At 30.3% G+C, this 11,175-nt stretch overlaps 1 long non-coding RNA gene across 1 annotated transcript; it reads right to left on the bottom strand.

The window, feature by feature from the left end:
* Positions 1-1,051: 1,051 nt before the first annotated feature.
* LOC132715182 (uncharacterized) lies at positions 1,052-4,907 on the bottom strand. Its single transcript, XR_009623654.1, has 4 exons — positions 4,795-4,907; positions 2,651-2,744; positions 1,776-1,963; positions 1,052-1,172 (listed from the first exon to the last, which is right to left on the bottom strand). It is a non-coding gene; the product is annotated as an uncharacterized LOC132715182 (long non-coding RNA).
* Positions 4,908-11,175: the final 6,268 nt, after the last annotated feature.

Raw genomic sequence — 11,175 nt, 5'->3', positions numbered from 1 at the left:
CAAGGGCTTAAATTTGAACAAATTTGGTCGACACCATAAGATGTTTCATGCTAAACATCTAGGCTCTAGCTCATTGGGTTTTTTAAAAGAAGATTTTTTAAGTTTTTTACTATACACAAATAGTTAAAAATAATGAAACCCCTGGGGTGGGGCCTTGTACACACTTACCAGAAGATGTTTCATGCTTAATATCTAAACTCTAGCTATTTAGGTTTTTTCAAAGAAGGTTTTTTAAGTTTTTGCTATACACATATAAGGAAAATCAATGACCCCCGGGGAGGGGCCAATTTTGACCCCAGGGGGCTTTTATTTGAACAAACTTTGTAGACACTTACAAGAAGATGTTTCATGCTTGATATCTAAACTCTAGCTATTTTGGTTCTTTAAAAGAAGATTTTTAAGTTTTTACTATATGCATATAGGGGAAAACAATGACGCCCTGGGGCGGGGCCAATTTTTGACCCCCAGGGCTTTTATTTGAACAAACTTGGTAGACACTCACTAGAAGATGTTTTCATACCTTTAAAAGAAGATACTTTGTCTAAGCTCTAGCTCTTTAGGTTCTTTAAAAAGAAGATACTTTAAGCTTTTTTCCTTTTGGTTGCCATGGCAACCATGTTCTATGAACAATATTTAGAGGTGACCACCAAAGAAAACATTCCTGTGAAGTTTGGATGAAATTGGCTTAGTGGTTTATGAGGAGATGTCATTTAAAGTGGACGCCAGACGAAAAGCGATCGAAAAAGCTCACCCTGTCACTTTGTGACAGGTGAGCTAAAATATTTAAGTGATCTTATTTTCCTGGTGAAAAACTGGTGGCTCAATAAAGTTCTATACATATTATGATATTTTCAAATATTGGAAAGTTATCTCTAGTTCTTGGTGAAAGACTGGTGACTAGTTTTCTCTCCTCAATGTCATTTCTTTTTCTAATTAGATTAAGTCATGGTACTATATTCATGAGACTTTCGACATCACATCTAAGAACTCATTATCCAACATTGCAAAAGGGCAGGCAGTCTCCTGATATTCCAATTTCTTTTTAAAGTTTTATAAAACCACAATATTTCTATTTCTTTAGTGTTTCAGACATGAAGACACATCTTATTCTACATGTATCTTTCCTTATCACTCCTGCTTTTACTGTTCTATCATATAAGCGCCTCTGTTTCCTGAAATATTTGTTAGAAAAAAGTTAATTGCAAAATTAAAATTCCACTTGTAAACCCTTGCCGAGAACAAACTTACAGCAGTGAAAGGCTTAAAGGTTTAAAATGAAGAAAACTAAACCAATCAGTCACAGACACCCCAAGTATTTTATCTATTTGCTAAGCAGCAATTTTTTCAAAATTATTTAAATTCATAAATGTGAGTGATTCTGATAAGCTATAGACAGCTAAGTGATGATAAGATGATCATATATGTCAGATATGTCGGAGTGCTAACATTACTTACTGTGAATATTCAATATTTTAATGTGAATTGTCCTGAGGTAAAAAGGAAAAGAAAGCTGAAATCCTAAATACATGTTACATGTCACAATTGTTCTTGCAATTAATTTTGTTTCCTAATTTCTTGTATAAGATATTTAAATACACTGTAATTCTTTTTTATAAATTTGGCTTTTTGTGACAATAGTCTATCCAGTGACCGAAGCTCACTGAATTAAAATAAACTGTCCTGTGTCAGCCTTTAAACAAGTCAAGAAAAAAAAAGCTATTAGAATATAATAATTAAGAAATATCATATACAAATACTTCTAAATAATCATGTACCTCTTCCTTAAAAGCCCATGCTATTGAAAGAGACATTTTTTCCATTTGTTCACTTCAAGGTTAGTCAGATTGACAGTCTCACATTTTAGCCTTTATCTCTCGTGATTTCATTGTCATTGACCCTAAAGCATCCTTAAAATCGATATCCTGCTGTTCACATTCATAAATCTGACATGTAGGCCGAACTTCTGAAACATAAAATATAATTATTATTAGATATACATATAGTTATCCCAATAATTATGTTAGTTAATATCAAATCAATAATTAAGCAGTGTTCGAAATTAGCAGTAGTCTGAGAGTCCGACTACTAAATTTCTCCTCGGGCTATCAACTTTTCACAGTAACAAGCCCGACCAGGCCTACTGTATTTTCAGAGGCAATATAAACAACTGTTTTGAACAAATGAATCGTGCTAGTGAAATGTCTTTTGGACAAGTGAATATTCCAATATAGTAGTCTGACCAGCCTAGTCAATTCAAATCCTAATTTCTTACACTGTTTAAGAAACAATTTGTTCAAAATTGTCCAAGCATAAAGATTTTTATAGTATACTATAGTAATTATAGTGTATATACAGTATGTATTAAATGTCTTTACTATCTACTATACTGTCCTGAAATTTTCAAGAAAACAACTATCTTTTAAAATCCATTTTCTCAGAAGTTGCAAAAAAACCAAGTGAATGAAATTGCTCTGGGTTTGTATTATTCTGTACAACTTCTGATCACAAAAGCTTCAAGGACATTTATGAGTGAGTCAGGTCCTATCCTGAAAAGATTGACATCATTGTTGTTCAAGTTTGAAGACAATCCATTCAAAAATAACAAATTATAGCCACTAATAGCAAAAATCAAGAAAATTTAGACATTTACCTTGAATGTTAATATGGTGGTCAAGTTTTATTTAGTTTAGTCTGGTCTATTTGAAGGGTTGTTGTGGCCAAGTATGAAGACAATACACCAAGATCTGAAAAAGTTATGAACAAGGTTAAAGTTTGATGACAGCAATGGGAAAGCCATCATGACTAACAATATATTTAATAATTTTGGCCCTAATGCAAACTGAAAATTCTAGCCTATAAACACTGTTGAGACTAGCTGTTTCAGCATTTTTTCAATAATAAATAAATGCAATAATAAAGTCGGTAACTTGCAAGTCTTCTAACATTTTTTACAAAGAATGAACATATATACAGTGATTTTTTTTACAAACTCATCAGTGTGGGTCCTTAGTACTCGCTGGGCTATAAATCTATGAGTCCCATAATTTAGCCGACAAATCCAAGTTACAAATCTTAATACTGCTTAAGTGATTATGACAGGTATATTAACAATGGATGGAGAAAAAAATGAATTTGATTTCTATATTAATTACAATGCTTCTGATACTGAAATTATTCAAAACTGTCAAATAAATTTAATATGTTTATTTCCATTAATTTAGTTTGTTATTAATCAAAACTTCATTTTCCTTAATATTTTTAAGCTTACCTATAGTATAGCACATTATTATATCTTAGCTGGACCTAGAATATGATTGACATAAGTTGAACACTATTTGGTATTAATTTTAATACCAAATTTCTGTCAGACAGGACTCCCTACTTAGAAAAAGTATGCATCCAAAAAGATGCACATTATTTGAAACTTTGCATCCATAGCAAATTCATTGAGTTCTGGACTCAGGATGCAAAGGTAAAAAAAATCACTGATATATATTTTTTCCTTATAATTCTACAATGATGTTCAGTCATTTATATTATAACAAGATATCGGAAAGATTATAGATATATCAGAAAATGAATTGGCCCGTGGACTTTAATGTCAATCATAGAGCTCTTATGCAAAATGTAATGGTAAGCAAACATCCAGCATGAAATTTTCAAGTAGCCACAAGTTAAATAAAATTATTAAAAATACTTTGTCATGATTCAATTACTGCTGGAAATTGACCCACATGTTTTATTACAAATTTATTACATCAATATTGTCCATAGAAATAATAAATTAATTTTCAGTCTCTTTCTCTTTGCGCTTTTCACACAGATTTGAATTATTCAAGTCCATGATTTTCAGAAGGAAAAAAATCTTCTGATCATCAAACACTAAAAAATTACTATACCAAATGCAAATTGCAGTCTGTGCGAAAGGCTGCCTGTCCTCGGACCTCGCCAAATAAAAATCAAGAGGGCCATGATAAATTTTTATACAGTTATCGAATATCAATTGTACACAACAGTTGAATATAACATATTATAAACTTATTTCTATCTTAATAGATAGTCTATATACAATAGAAATGAAAAAGCAAAATCCTTCACAAACAGTCAACACTGTAAATTCGAATCAGGGGTCAGATCGGCCCTTAAACGTATTTGGCCCTCGAGACAGCTCGGCCCTATTCCAACTCAGCACGGGTCAACTCGGCCCATAATTACATAATTACTGATAATGATTACTTTTCTTACTTTTGATATGTTTTCATCATAACTGTCATGGTTTTAACATTTTCACACTAACAGACATCTACTCAAGGATATTGAAAAGTATGTGAAATTGTAGAGAAAGAAAGAATTTACAATTTAAACGCATTTTATGCTACTCCAGATTTTTTTTGTAAAAAATATCGTTAAACAAGCATTTGCCATATTAAAAAACAAACAGTATTAAATACAATAAAATTCATTGTCACAAAAATTCAATCTAAAAACTCTATTTATTGATTAATATTTAACATATATTGTGTTGATATCTCTTCTAAAGATAATTATTTATCTTAAAGATAATTTCAAACAATATTTTATTAACTAAAACAATCTAAACAATCTATATCCTAATAGGCTATATGGTTTTTAATAGAGGACCGAGTTGACCTGTCCCGAGTTGGTATAGGGCCGAGTTTACCTGTAAATTCAATAATGTAAACAATCCTTGACCTAATTTCGTTTGTCTAACAAATTAACATCTGCAAACACAAAAACGATTTTGAACAAAGAAATAAAAGCATTTCCACAAACCTTTGCGATGTTATTCATCAGCAAATCTATGTCTTGGATGGAGAAATCTGAAAAACACGAACGTTATTCTGTCGATGGTCCGAACAATGGCGGGTGTGCCCTACTAGTCAAAAACCAAGTTTTACCAAATTGCATCCGTTAATTCCAGAATACCTTTGAAAGACTTGTAGTGTTACCTTGTTTTTTTATTATTTATATAATAATATTTTTGTTTCAAACGCTTTGATTCTATGAAAGTTTGCGAACCATTTTTTTGCGAAAAATAGTACGCTTTTTTAAGGCCACATATTGTATCCATTGTTTCCTCTTGAGTTATTGACGTAAAAAAAAATCAGCGGTGGCATAAAATGCTATTCAATAAATTGCTAAATATATACAATAAATACTTTCATTTCCCTTCGGTTGACTTACATGTGAATTTTTCAGCATCTCTGCTACACTTTATTTATATTCAATTTATTGTACATAGGTACATGGACACAAACTTTTCTTTGGCCTAATGCGTAATAATACTGATGTTTTTTTTTCGTACACGTTTAAGATTATGTTCCATTGATGTTAGCTAACATTGAATATCATCATTTCAAGTTTTTTTGAACATCAGCTTTTTCTTAAAGTCATCCACGTTTGAAAGTATACATATAGTTCTGCTGCACTACTTTCTTGGTCGCATTAACTACTTATTTTCTATTGAGCTTAAACAGAATGCAATTAGGTGTTGTTCGTTCTTTTTGATATAGGCAGACCGATAATATAGAAAGGAAATTTTTTTTTGAAAAAATTTCCTTCCAAAAATAAAAAGTTACACTTGGACAAAGAAGGTTTATAGCAACTCGTTCAATTGAAGACGACAAGTTTAAATATAATTATATAATTATTGAACTGATATATATACTAATTCTACTTTCGGCAAAAAAAATGTTACAGTTTTTTGCTAATTTTACAATAATGCTGGTTGAATTTCTAATGATCATGTCACTACCAGGTTCGGATAGAATACTTTCGGTTATTATAAGGTAAAGTGGGATAAATATGTAGCTATAAATAACGAGATTTAGTGTATACAGCATCTATTTTAGTTAGATATAAGCTTAATTTATAGCCAAACTCTCTCATCCGTTCCTGAAACTATCCACTCCTAAGCAATGAGTGTAAAATTTCTTGCCGAAAGGACAATGACTTCTCTTTGACGGGATTTATTTTCAAAAATTCGGTCAACAGTCACTCTAAAAGCATTAGAAAAAGGTTAAACTCACTGAATAAGCGTAGAACAGAGCTTTAATAGAGATGATAGCGACAAATAGAAAAATAACAAACCCAGAGTTCTTTTGAAAATCAAAGTAATAATAAATATATTAAAGTAAATCAAACAAAATCATTGAATACAATCAGTATTTTTTAACCTTAGTATGTAACCACAATCATGTGATAAATAAATGGAATGTTTTTATTTTTTAATACACATTGCAAAATCGCATACTGCCCGCAAACGGCTTCCTTTTATATTGATCAATCAATTTATTTTTTATTGCATTCTGTATTTGTTTTCGGTCCACAATTACCAACTTAATATATACAATTTACATGTACATCATTATCTAAATAAGAACCTATGCAAACATTTCATTTCCAGGCAGGAGGAACAGATTTTTAAAAGGCATTAAATCTCGACTTATAAAAGACTTGTATTTAATTATATAGCCTATGGACTGAAATCACTCTCAAATATATCAAAATACAAGTAAATAATTAATAATATATACAAAGCATAAGAAGAAATCAAAAACTTTTTTTAAATCACATTTATTTGATTTCTTTTTATTTCAGATTTCCTAGAATTCCTACCATGACTGTGGCATTCACATATTCATGTATTCATTTATTAAATAAAAAAAGCAGCTGAATTCACCAGTTATTGCATTCCTGTTGTTAACAGCTAAACTTCACATTTCCGTAATCGCTTAACAGTCGTCCAATCTGCGCCATATATTGTTAATTATTCACACTTTCGTGAATTCAATTACTATTTACTCTTTTATATGCAATCTCCTGACGCTTCCAAACATCTTTGGCAGACCTTTGTTTTGCATGTTAACGTTCATAGTGATTTCAATCATATTGCTGCATCGGCATGCATTATCTAATGCATGTAATAAAGATAACGTCTGTAACCATGGTAACCAGCTTTTACGTTGCAGTCTTTGAAAAAATAGCGACAGTCATGTTAGTCTTTGACTTCACCGACTCCATGCAACACAAGTTTTTGTTCTCGGTAGTAAACGACACTGGCGTAAAGATAGTAAAGCACTAAATATAATTGTAAATTTAGATTCAAATTGTTTACAATTGAATTAATTAAAGACGCAAATGGTTACAGTATTACATTTTTATTGAATTGTTCTTTACTTGAATCATTAAATAGATTAAAAATTGTAAGGATTTGTCCCATTTTCCAATGAAAAACTCTTCATGATATAGTGTACAATGAGAATGACATTTAAAAGGAACTAACATATGTCTTAGATAAACCCCAGCAACAATAACATATACCAAATTACTGACATGTGCAAACATCACATACCACAATATTTCCATCAGATAACTTCATAAAAAGTTAAACCTTTATGAATAACTTTTAACATACACAGTAATCTTAAGATTTCCATTCAGATACCGTTACAGAAAGACATCACTGTATTCAATGCGAACAATCGCGTTCGAGATGCCGACAAAAGTGCACATTAGAATCAGTAGGAAAATTCAGGAATTAAGACAAAAGTCCAGACTATCCAACGAGATAAAGATTAAATCGAATTAAGGAACTAAAAATGTCATGAGTACAATAAGCATTTTGTGCAAGACGATCTTCAATGATCGGGGAAATATGACTTCTCTGGTTGAAAACTTTAGTGCGTTGGGCGGAAGTTAATTGAACTACAACTTTAGACGGTCTCTGCCGATGAAAACATACTACAATGTATCAATATTAGGAAATTGTAAACTTTTGATTGATGACATTTAGAGGAAGAACTATTTCAAGGATAAATGCTACTGCACCAGCAACAGATTAAAATATCTCAAGTATCATTTGAGTATCAATGACAATTGTTTTGCATAATTTCTAGGATACTTATGGTTATAGAATTATGTTTATATTGAATTTTTCATTACATGGATTGAAAATTGTATGTAACATAATTTCTCTAATACCAATTACGACATATAGAATAAAGGAAGCCAAACCCATCCCTTGTAAACATGCAAATTTAATTTATTCACATCAATAAAGGCATACGAAACTTATTTTTCTGAGTGAAAAATAAAAGTACTAGCAAAAGAATAAAGCAAAACATTAAAACATCTCACGTGTCAATGGAACATCAATGAATATTGATAACATATTTTTTCATAATATTATAATATTTACGCTTTACACAAAGAAGAAAAACATAGTAGTTTGATTTAATCACTCATGAGGACATAATTAATTGTACTTCTGTGAGCCAACATTGAAAGCATGTTATGACTATAATGCTCTTACGAAGCTTCATTTATTATTATTATTATAACAATCTAACAGGATGGTTGTATCTCACAACTAATTATTATTATTATTATTATTATTATTATCATTATTATTAATTTTATTATTATTATTATTATTATTATTATTTATTATTATTAATTTTATTATCATTATTATTATTATTATTATTATCATTATTATTATAATTATTATTATTATTATTATTATTATTATTATTATTATTATTATTATTATTTGTTTGGTGTACCCTTGTAGAATGCTCAATCTTTTATTCAGCTTTTGTTTAATGAAGACTTACAAAGGGCCCTTGAAATTTTTATTATATTGTTTGCTTGGTAAAGGCGAAGGTAAATCGATTTTAAAGTGCATGTACTACTTAAAAGCACTTATTAAAAAAGTCGTCATTGTGTTTCATACAATATCTCCCCAGAATTAATGCCGTTTGTTGTCGTTTTCATTTTTCTGTCAATGTAACTCTCATTAAAAGCTGTATCATTGAAAATATTAATGGTTACTACTGAGTGTCATATATTTCAGACGTTCCGTCTTAATTGTTTGTAACCTAGATCTAGTTTAAAAGTGTGCATTATTCAAATAGGAGGAAAATATGATTTTTTTTTATCTTACAAATGTCGTCCAACATTTTTTTCAGAAATATTCGATTCTCATGTTCAGTTAAATTCAGATGTGAAAATGTGACTGACACCCGAATAAATCATTTCTTTATAATTTTGTAAAAAATGAATTATGATTTAAGATGAAATGACTTATGACTACATGTGCATATTTTTTAAATACATGTACATTATGATGGACAAAATTCGTAAAATGAATATTATACGGAGCTGCTGTTGTTCTTACTGCTGTTACTGCTGCTACTGTAAAAAAGTAACATATACATAAAAAAGCTCATGAAGATTACTTCATATCTACAAATATTTTATTTATTTGCAAAGCAATACCTTTGTCAGTATTTTTCTATCATTATGTCGTCAGAGAAGTATCAATTTATTTGACTGAACATCTTGTAGGTTTCACAGGGATTTCCTGACAATGTTTTGATTTCTTACTCGAAAGATTTTCAGACAATTAAGAAAAGTTGCGACGAAAAAAACAGAAAATTGCGCTATGAAGTGCTGCTCATCAGGAAATATGTCTGCCAATAGCCAAATCAGCAGGCTCAATTGTTGAATATTTCGTAGATGTAAGGAATCTTGTAATTCTAATAATCACAACATTACGTCATCAAAGCTTGCAACACACTTGAATGACTTCGAAATGTCAATCATTTGCAGAGTTAAGCAAGCAATAAGTGCTTTACTGGCGCACCTTATGTTAAGAAAGCGATTACATACATTGTGAAGGTCATGCCTTTATTACACAAATAACTGTTTGTTGTTGTTGTTTTTTTTTGTAAATAAAAGCGAACAGGATAATTTTCAATTGCGTCTTTCCAAAATGATAACTACTCTACGATAATAATCGTGGGATATTACCTAAAATTGACAGGTGTTGTTGAATGTGATACAATCATGGCATTCCAGTAAGGCATTAATAAATCTCGAATTACCCGAAACTGCTGATCAAGGAGTATTTTAATTGTAAATATAAACATGCCACAAGTTACACTTGTACATAAGAGGAATTACGACCACTCCTCCATTACAAGACGAGTGAACAGTTAATCCAATGATTTAACTGACATGTTCACTAATTCTACCAACGATAAAATGTGAGTTTTTGCTGGCCCTATAGTTAAGCCGGATTTTTTAAGTGATCCTTTCATTACAATATGGAGACAGAATACCTCGGGCCCCGTGTTCATAAAGATTTAAGGATCAAAATCAGGATCAGAATCAAATCTAAAAACTGAAATATCCCCCATTCTTTATCTTTATAGACTAAATATTTATTAATAATATTAACATGATAAAACTGGAATTGAAATAGCATGTTTATGAAATTTTAGAATAAATTTATTATTATTTTTTGCAAGATATATACATTTTACAGTTGATCCAAATATTGATCTTGATCCTAAAATATGCATCAACTACAAATAGCGCAAATATACAATGTATATTTATTATACCTCATACAGGTAAGAACTTATGATAGTCTCTGCAGTCATTTCATATCTCATAACAAAAATATATAACTGAAAGGAATTAGATCTCGACTTATAAACTTTGACGGTTATGATGTTAACAACAAGGCATTAATGATAATTTATCTCCGGGCTAATGATTTGAAAGCATGATACTTTTTCTGTTTTCAATTATATAGCCTATGGACAGAACTAAGGAAATAGAATATATAAAATATATATTGAAAAACAAGTAAATGGTATTTCAAATTTAAATGCATGCGTAAATTAAAAAGCAAATGAAGAACTTGAAAACTAAAAAGAATAGTCTCTTTTTTTTTCTTTTTTATTTTAGGTTCCCTTGAATTCAAATAAAAACTGTGGCATTCATATATTCATTTTTGTGTATAAAATTGCAGCTGAACTTATCTCAAATTGCATTCAGATCATTAACGGCTAGACTGCACGTTTCCGTTATGGCAAGACAATTGCCCAGTCTGCGTCATGTTATATTGTTATTACAATGTTTTCTCAATTTCGTGAATGGAATAACTATTAACCGTTTTAAAAGTTATCTCCTGACGTTTCCAAAAATCCTGGCAGACTTTATCTCGCCGCATGTCCAAAGCTACTTAATATATTGTTGCATCTTAGAAAACAACTCGTTGTAAACAGCTTCAACGTTGTAGTCTTTCCAAATATAAAATAACGGCCAAAGATGTTAGTCTTTCACGCCGGTGGTGATAAT

This window comes from Ruditapes philippinarum, unplaced genomic scaffold (assembly GCF_026571515.1).
Source record: "Ruditapes philippinarum isolate M1 unplaced genomic scaffold, ASM2657151v2 ctg13267_1_1_1_1, whole genome shotgun sequence".
NCBI lineage: Eukaryota > Metazoa > Mollusca > Bivalvia > Venerida > Veneridae > Ruditapes > Ruditapes philippinarum.
Note: the sequence above shows the minus strand (reverse complement) of the source record. Positions and strands in the feature narration are given on the sequence as shown.